This window comes from Sapajus apella, unplaced genomic scaffold (assembly GCF_009761245.1).
Source record: "Sapajus apella isolate SASKATOON/1434 unplaced genomic scaffold, GSC_monkey_1.0 scaffold38, whole genome shotgun sequence".
Classification (NCBI taxonomy): domain Eukaryota; kingdom Metazoa; phylum Chordata; class Mammalia; order Primates; family Cebidae; genus Sapajus; species Sapajus apella.
In genome coordinates, this window is record NW_022436978.1 from 18,918,679 (window position 1) to 18,928,067 (window position 9,389).

At 39.7% G+C, this 9,389-nt stretch overlaps 1 long non-coding RNA gene across 1 annotated transcript; it reads right to left on the minus strand.

Moving 5' to 3' along the window:
* Positions 1-208: 208 nt before the first annotated feature.
* On the minus strand, positions 209-8,991 carry LOC116564671. Its single transcript, XR_004275034.1, has 2 exons — positions 8,851-8,991; positions 209-491 (listed from the first exon to the last, which is right to left on the minus strand). It is a non-coding gene; the product is annotated as an uncharacterized LOC116564671 (long non-coding RNA).
* Positions 8,992-9,389: the final 398 nt, after the last annotated feature.

Here is a 9,389-nt window from a genome sequence, read left to right on the forward strand (position 1 = left end):
GCGGAGGTTGCAGTGAGCGAAGATCATGTCACTGCACTCCAGCCTGGTGACAGAGCAAAACTGTGTCAAAAAAAAAAAAAAAGAAAGAAAGAAAGAAAGAAAGAAAAGAAAGGGGTTATGCAATTTTGAGTTGGGCTGTTAAGATGGGTTGGGTTGGTTCCCGCCTAGGCCTATGCCAATATGACAACATACGAGAGGGGTGGGAAATAAGTTTCACCAAAGTGCTCCATTTAATGTCTACCTAATGTCCTCGGTTGAAGAGAGTTCTGAGACCATGTCCAAACTCTCGGAGAAAAACATTTGTGATCAATTAGTTTATGTCCACTTTCTGTAAAGAGCATGAGTGTGTATAGCCATGTTTGCCATCTCTGTTCGAGAAAATTCAGTGAGTTGATTCTGACCTGCATTTTCATGTAAAGCTGTTTCCATAACTTTCTGTTCGTGTTCAGTGACTAAATCTTGAACCCCATCCAGTTATTGTACATGACAAGCTGCTGGTGTGAAGAAGAAACAAGAGCATAGTTGAACATAAGGTGCATTCTTAGAAAATAACTCAGAATATTTACGAGTAGCATTTCTCTAATACAGGGCAATACTTTGCAGATGTAGACATTTAGATAGCTGTGAGATAATTTGCTGCTATAGCTATAATTAAAAGTGACAAAAAAGTTGACATGTGATCTTACAAGACAATGCAATAATAGACCTCAACGTACAACCTTCTATTTAAAACATGACCTGTTGCATGTCGCATTGTTTTTGAGTAGGACTGACTTTGAATCCCTCTCAATAAATTATTGCCCAGATTCACGTCTTCCACTAGTCAACCACAGGATTTCCCCATCAGGGCATGTAAAGCGAGACATTAGGTGTGTGTGATTTGTATGAATTGCAGTTTGCTGGGATCTGTGTGAAAGGCTGTCAAAAGGGATGTTGCCTTAAATCTAAAAGTACTCGGCTGTGGGCATTTTGGCATTGTCCCTTCTCAGAAATGAAGGTATGAGATTTAAGGTATTTCTGAGGAATTTTAAATAATTGCTAGAATCAATTTGAGTTCTGTGAAAACCTGTACACATCTTCAGAGTGAAAACAAAGGACTATTCATATGGATTATCCCTTGCCAAATTGGGCATGTGAAAGCTTATAAGAATTTGCTTATGTACCTTAATATGGTGAATTAATGCCTTAAGAATATAACTCCTTCAAATGCCTTAAATTTCAAGAGGGTTTTACTAACCATGTTTTCTTTTAAGAATGTGATGCATTTGGAACAATACAGGTGGGCAAATGACTCTTTAAGCATTGTGCTTGGCACCAAAGAGGAATTAAAATACAAGGTTTACAGATTGTGTATGCTAATACATCAACAAAGCTAGAAAGTGGAAAGATCAGTGCTGGTATTTTCTCCCACGTTGAGCAACTGTAACAAGTGTACATTTCTCTAAATGGAATGGGCACATCATTTTGGTCTGATTCATCTTCGCAAATAGAGGTGAATTAAAAATGGGTTGAGAAAACTTAGTCTCAGAGTGCGTTGAAATCAGCAGAGTTCTCCAAGTTGTGGATGAACAAGAGAGTTAAGGGCATTTTTCATTATATTATGCAATGTGCTTTCCATATGTAATACATTCCTCCTAGACTTTAGCAATAAGATAGCATTTCCCTTTTCAAATGAACTACATACCTTCCTTTATAAGACAGTAAGGCTTCACATTTCCCTTGTTGCATTGACTGCCAGGAATCTCAGGGCTATATTTAGTACTCAATATCAGAAACAATATCATTCTAGCTTCCTGGCACAATACTGCGGTTTTTTCCCTAGGTGATTTCTGTTCTGCCTCAAAATGATTGCTACTTTACAAGTGCTATAAAATTGTAAGTCACTTTAAATCCTTTGTAAGGATATAAAATAAAAATATCTAAGAGTTGTTGAATAATATCTATGTTCTTTGAACTTAAGATCTGAAGAAAAAAATCCAGAAATTTGGGCTATCAGGATTGTCCAAATAGTTGTAAAACTGAACTTAAATGTGGCAGGGGCAGGGTTGTTGTGTGGAAATGAAAGTTTAAGAATAAAGCTGAGTCCATCATTATTCCTTACGCACTCAAGACACTGCTGGCATCTCTTGTCTTTTCACATGGAACCTTGCCACTACCCTGCCATGGACCTCATGTCTGTCCATGTTTCACCTGTATTAATCCAGTATCTTTGGAAGCTTTGCTCAAACGCCGACTCCTTCTTGAAATTTCTGTGTAGATACTCTTGCTGCTAGATGCTTTCTAATTCCCCTGATACTTATTTTTCCACTAATACTCCTTTATCATTCACGTGATTATTATTCACCCATATTCATCTTATCTCGCCACCCAGCTCCTAGACCATTCCTTTTCCATCTGCCTACGTATTGGATCATCAGAGGGATATAGAAAATCCCACTCCCAGAGATTCTAATTTGTTTGATCTGAGGTGCAGTCTGAGCATTGTAATTTTTGAAATCTTTGTGGATGATTGTATCTGAAGCCACAATTGGTAAGGTTAAGCCACTGTGTTTATAAAGTTAATATCATTTTTAGTCATCTTTCTTTGCTCTAAGACCAGTATCTTACACCTAGTAGGTGTTTGAAAAATATTTATTGATATATCTGACAGAGCAGCTGTTGAGAAATCTTTCATTCTGTCAGCCTGATAATCTTTAGAGAAGTATGCTTAATTTTGTCTCATTCATTCTTTTCTTTATACGGCAAGTATGCATTATACAATCTTAGTGTAAAATAAATGCTTGTGAAGAAGTCCACCCTTGGCCTGACCTCCAGGGAACACTGTATATAAAAGTTCAAGTCAGGCTAGGTGCAGTGGTTTGTATGTGTAATCCCAGCACTTTGGGAGGCTGAGGCAGGAGGATCGCTTGAGTCCAGAAGTTTGAGACCATCCTGAGCAATGTAGTGAGATCCTATCTCTACAAGTTTTTTTTTTTTTTTCTTTCAATTAGGTAGGCATGGTGGCATGCACTTATAGTCTTAGCTACTTTGGAAGCTGTGGTGGGAGGAATGCTTAACCCCATGAGTTTGAGGCTGCAGTAACATGTATGAACATGCCACTACACTCCAGGAAGGAGACCCGATCTCACACACATACACAAAAAAATTATCAAGTTATCTCTTGTTCTACTGCTACTGTTGTTAATTGCTGTGTTCCTACTGTGTGCCAGACACTGTTCCAGGTATTTTTTACTATGTATGTTGGCATACTTAATGGCAACACAGCACCATTTTTGTTTTACAATTAACAGAGCTAGAGAATGCATGTCCAGTTTCAGCTCTGAGGCTGGGATTCACACCCACGTGTGCCTGACTCCAAATCCAGCATTCTTTGCACATACCAGGCCACTGCTAAAGGCCTATGCATATGACTACTGTTTTATATGTATATGTTTACTATGCATTATCACAAAAAGTTTAATTTTAGGCTTACCTTTTCAAGCTGCCTTTCCAGTGGCTTGAAGACATAGTGGTCATCAGATGTCATTTGTGGGATTCATTCACTCATCTTACAAATACGCTGTTTGATGATAGTTGGTCACAAATACCTCTAGACAACTGCTTCTTCCAGCGCCTTCAAGACCTCAGCAGTGGTGGACAGCCTGAGTATGGCCAGTTTGCTGGCTGACATAGTAGGTGGAATCGGAAAAACACCCTCTCATTCTGATTCTTTAGTTGCAAATGTAGGGACACACTCTTTGGCCCTCTATGAATAATGTCAAAGAAAGGTATTTTATTTTATTTTATTTTATTTTTGAGACAGTCTCACTCTGTCACCAGGCGCCTGGCTGGAGTGCAGTGGCATGATCTTGGTTCACTACAACCTCCACCTCCCAGGTTCAAGCAATTCTCCGCCTCAGCCTCCCAAATAGCTGGGACTACAGGTGCGTGCCACCACACCCACCTAGTTTTTGTATTGTTAGTAGAGACGGGGTTTCACCATGTTGGCCATGATGGTCTCGATCTCTTGACCTCGTGATCCGCCTGCCTCAGCCTCCCAAAGTGCTGGGGTTACAGGTGTTAGCCACCATCCCCGGCCTTGAAAGGTTTTTAAATTGCAAATGAACAATCAACAAAAACAAAACAAAACAAAAACATGTATTATATTGAAAATAGCAGAGGCTTAGTCTTGCCTCCCACCATGCCCCAGCCTCTTATACACATGCACGCACACACAGACACTCTAAGGTGCTTTTATTAAGCTTGTCTTCATTACCGATGTTTTTCCACCTCTCTACAGTGCTAGAAGCAGGAGCTTGCCCATGGGTAAGATGCTTTTAAAAATAACAGCTATGAACACAACAAGATTCCAGAGAAAAGAATTCTCTTACCTATGGGCAAGAGAAAAATTGTATTTATTATTCACAATTTTATCTGTCCATAATATATAATCTTTCTCTCTCTTCCCTGTTTCTTTTGCTATCTTCAGTTCCTCCAAATTAGATGACTTCAACAATCCACTAGCATGGTTTGTCTCCTTATGATACCAGGGTATTTATTCAAGTTATTTGGAGATGCTTTATTTCAATGCATATTTCAAACAGCATTTCTCACGAAGCGTGTCAACACAGAGGTTGCGCCCCAGTAAGAAGGGGTATAATACTTCGAATGTTCCTTTAGAGTCATTACCACATACTGAAACTTCAGTGAATTCAAACAAAACTACCGTGGTTATTTTAGGTTAATCTCACTGATTGAAAATGAAAGCTAGTGTTCCTTTTTTTCTCTTTGATGCAGTTGTGTGTGATATTAATATTTGCACGGTGATGTCTCTTTTCCTGTTACTATCTTCAGACATATAATTGTAAAACAAAAACAGCCTATTGATGAATATTTAAATTGACTGGTGTGATCAGATACTTCTTTAATTTAAATCCCTATCTATCTATCTATCTATCTATCTATGTTTTTTGAGACGGAGCCTCGCTCTGTCACCAGGCTGGAGTGCAGTGATGCAATCTCAGCTCCCTGCAACCTCCGCATCCTGCGTTCAAGTGATTCTCCTGCCTCAGCCTCCCGAGAAGCTGGGACTACAGGTGCACACCACCAAGCCCAGCTAATTTTTGCATTTTTAGTAGAGACGAGGTTTCACCATGTTGGCCAGATGGTTTCAATCTCTTGACCTCGTGATCTGCCCACCTCAGTCTCCCAAAGTGCTGGGATTACAGGCGTGTGCCATTAAATCCATATTTTTAAAGACATTTTTTCAGTGTTTGGGCCTTCTTGGCAGGGTTCTTTTCCATAGGCCATTACTTCTTTCTACACTAAAGGCTTGCTTTGTGTGCCCACTGAGCCAATCTACTTACAAAAGGCAACAGATAAGCCTTCTCTTCTTTTTTTTTTATAAATGAAAAGTTCAAGACTTTTAGCTTCTAAGGAACCAGAAGGGCCAATACAATATTTGATAGGCATAGAATCAAATTTAACTAAGAAAGGAACAGTGTAGTGGGAGTATTTTACCATGTGTAACCATCATCAGAAGGAGAGGCTGGAAAAGTAGCAACCTTGAATGGCAGCTCCTGAAGGGTTTGGTAAGGCTTTATTTTATGGATTGGAGAACCAAATAGGGCTTTCACTCTGTAGAATGACGTTATGGTTTAGGAAGGTAACACGTGTGATGGTTATGACACATGGATTAGAAACAACATAGAAAGTGGTCTCACTCAAAGTGTTTCCTAGACCAGAACCCATAGATTAAAAATGTGAATTCTCAGACCCCTACACAGACCTCCTAAATCAGACCCTGGGGGAGTATCTGGTAGTCAGTGTGTTCACAATCACTCCGGGTGATTCTGTTGCACACTAAATTTTGAAAACCACTAGACTGGAAGCGGAAAGACTTGATTTGAAGTAGACACAATTCACAAATTGTGTCTAAATTACTCTGTATCCAGCATATAGTAGGTACTCAATACATTACTTTGCATTTGTCAGCTGATGGTGATAAGCACCTAAGCTAGTAGAGGAAAAGCATAATATGAGAACCAAGAAAGATTTTAGTTCCATTTGTGATTCAGTCAAGGGTGGAATCGGCTCTTAGTGAATGTGATTTTATAAATAATTTAATGTTGTTTTATTTGACAATTTTCTTCCTTTTCTAGTAGTTGCTCATTACAAACTCAAAATAAAAAAGGAGGGAAATGTTGGTAGCTTATACCTGCTTCTACAGAGGTCCCAGATGCATCTCCTCCACCTGAAATAAATCACTTGGTTATGTAATCAACAAGGTGGCATCAGTGTGGCAGGGAATGGTAGCTTAAGTTCTAAGACCAGCAGAAGATATGACAGTGGTTGTGGTTTTAGCAACTGCACTGAAATATCTTATAAAGTATATATATATATTAAAAATAAATATTGAGGATATAGTTGTATGTAGCATATAAATTTATCATTTAAATAAAATATTTTAGACTTGAATATAGGGGTTTCTCACAGAAATGCAGTCTACTGCTATAGTGCGTGTTGTCTGGGAAAATTGGAAATAAACTGCTGCATTTTGGTTCTCAGCAATTTTAGAAGGAATATAACTTTCCATTCCTCCCATTTGGTCTTTCTATGCTTTCTTTATCAAATGTTTAAAAATATATGTGTGGGCCGGGCGTGGTGGCTCACGCCTATAATCCCAGCATTTTGGAGACCAAGGCGGGTGGATCACAAGGTCAAGAGTTCGAGACCAGCCTGGCCAATATGGTGAAACCTTCTCTTTACTAAAAATGCAAAAGTTAGCCAGGTGTGGTGGCAGGCGCCTGTAGTCCCAGCTAGTCTGGAGGCTGAGGCAGGAGAATTGCTTGAACCCGGGAGGCAGAGGTTGCAGTGAGCCGAGATCCCGCCATTGCACTCCAGCTTGGACGGCAGAGCCAGACTCCATCTAAAAAAAAAAAAAAAAAAAAAAAAATTGTATGTATTTAAATAGAAACTATTTTCTTTTCGTCAATGGAATAAAAGCAATACATTCCTCTTTTTCTCCCTTATATTTGATGTGTATTTATTTTAAGCTCTGAAATGGCCTAAGTTACACAAGAGACATCCAATTATCTTTCCTTAAAGGATGAGGTCTTAGAGTGCTCACATTTCCCCTTCTTCTTCCTACATAAATGTTACTTGTGTGGGGTCACCTGGCAATCAATCAAAGCAGTCTTGGATGCAAGAGACCTCATTTCAGCTGGTCTTTGGTTGGCTAGAGGCTCTAAAAAATGGCATTTGCTTGCATTTCCAGTACAAATGGGTATTATAACATTTGCCTTGAATTCCCTTTTTTGGGAGTGGTGGTGGTGGTAAGGAATGGCTGAGTTGGTTAATTCAGTCAAATCATTATGACAACTCAGTTTAGCTCCTTAAAGGAAAGATACGTCATAAGTTAATATACATCCTACATATTTTATTCTGTGAATGTGCCTTGTAGTGCTAAAAATTTGGAAGTCTTCTGGGCAAAATGGTGTGAAGACTAAGAAACTAAGGTTATTTAAAAATGTTAAAATAATACCATAATTACTGTTTTACCCTTTCTAATGTTTTAATCCTCATTCCTCACTTTGAACAACAATTCATTCCTATGGGAACAGCTTGAGTAGTGCTTGATGTCTTAGAAGACACTTAGTTTATTTGGGGTTGTACATGAAAAAAGCAGGAAGCTATAGTGCCACGCTCCAACATAAGGAGATATTCCTGATTTTGTTTTCTCAAATCTTAGGAATTTATGTGATGAAGGAGTGAAAACAGGGCTGGAATTCAGCCAGTACTCACTGGTACAGCTGTGTATTAAAATACTGAAATTCGTCTCTACAGATTAATAAATAACCACTGCCCTCAGTGCCTCCTGCCCCAACTCACTGTCCCAGCCCCCTTGATGTCAAGGCTGGGGCTCCTTTAATCTCTTGCATCCAGCAAGGGGCTTCTAGGACCCTGCCGTGGTGTCTGTCCGATTGGTTGTGTCCATTACTTAGTGTTAAACATTTTGAATATCTCCCTCTGTGCCCACACAGAAAACTCAGAAGATCAATTATATGAGTTGCACTGAAACTCTTAATCAATTAATTTTGTCTGCATTGATATATATAAGTCTTCTTGGAGCTTAATTTTTGCTATTGGCCCTTCTATTATTGCTTTAGGAGCTTCATACTAATGCGAGATGAAAGAGACAGACAGCGTCATCAGAAAACAAGTGTGAGGGCCCACAGGCCCATGCTGGAGATGAGTTTGGCCATATTCAGTTTTATTAAACATCTTGAAGCATTTAAAACAAAACATTGCCCTGTGGAACCCAGATGCATATAGCCAGGTGTTTTTCTCTTAATATTTAAACCCATTTTATGGAAGATTTAATCCATATGTTAAATCTTTGACTTCAAAAGGCATTCCTTGAAGGGCTAATAGAAATGATGAAAAACGGGTCTAAAGATTATGTTCAAAGATGTCATTTATGGATTGGGGGTAAGGGTCTGAGGAGAGAGAGAGAAACTTGGGGGCTTTTCACGAAGTCATTTAAGTATGTGAAGTGTTCTAGAGCACAAGGGAACTCTTGAAATTTCATCATCATAGAATCTTTTTTCATTCCCAAAGAGCATGTTTTTGAGACAGTGCATAATATAGCTATTTGTTCTCTTAGACACATCTCAGGGAAGAAAAAGAAGTTAGGAAAATGAGCCCATTGTTTTTCAAAATTAGTGACAAACTTCAAAATAATTCCAAACAAACCTCAAATAAAACATTTTCCCCTACTGTGAATCCCATTTAAACTGTTTGGGTCAGCCTGTTTTAATGAGTCACATTCACGCTGACACATCCACACTCTCCAGACAAAGACGACTGTACCTCTAAACCCATTTAGAAATGATAGATGACTGTCAGCTTTGTGGAAGCAGCACATGCAGCGGCTTGATAGCGCAGAATGAAAGCAATCTACAAGTGCAAGTCTGTTTCTTTTGGCAACGGAAGGAGTTGCTAATGGATTCATCATTTTCTGTTAAGCATGAATGTCAAACAAAAAAACATTTAGGGCTCTATTCAGCTGAATTTCCGGCTCGACGCTTGCCAGCTATGGGAGCCCTGTGACTTGGAACCTGCGCAGCTCAAGCCCGATTCCTGTTTCCAGAGTTCCGTGGGGCCAGTGCCACGGAACTTGGATTTCTGCCGAGGGCTCCTCCTCCTCTCTTCGCCTCCCCTCGCCCCTTTTCTCTCCAATCGCATGGAGCCGCCAGGGAATGCCATCTATGGAGCAGGCCCGGCTGCCAGCTCTTGCACCAGCTGACTTCACCTGAGAATCCCATAGGAAGTCCACTGACACCACTCAAGAAGCGATGGCAGGGTGAGGACTTCTTGTATCCAGAGATTCTGGGGCCTTTATACCTTGG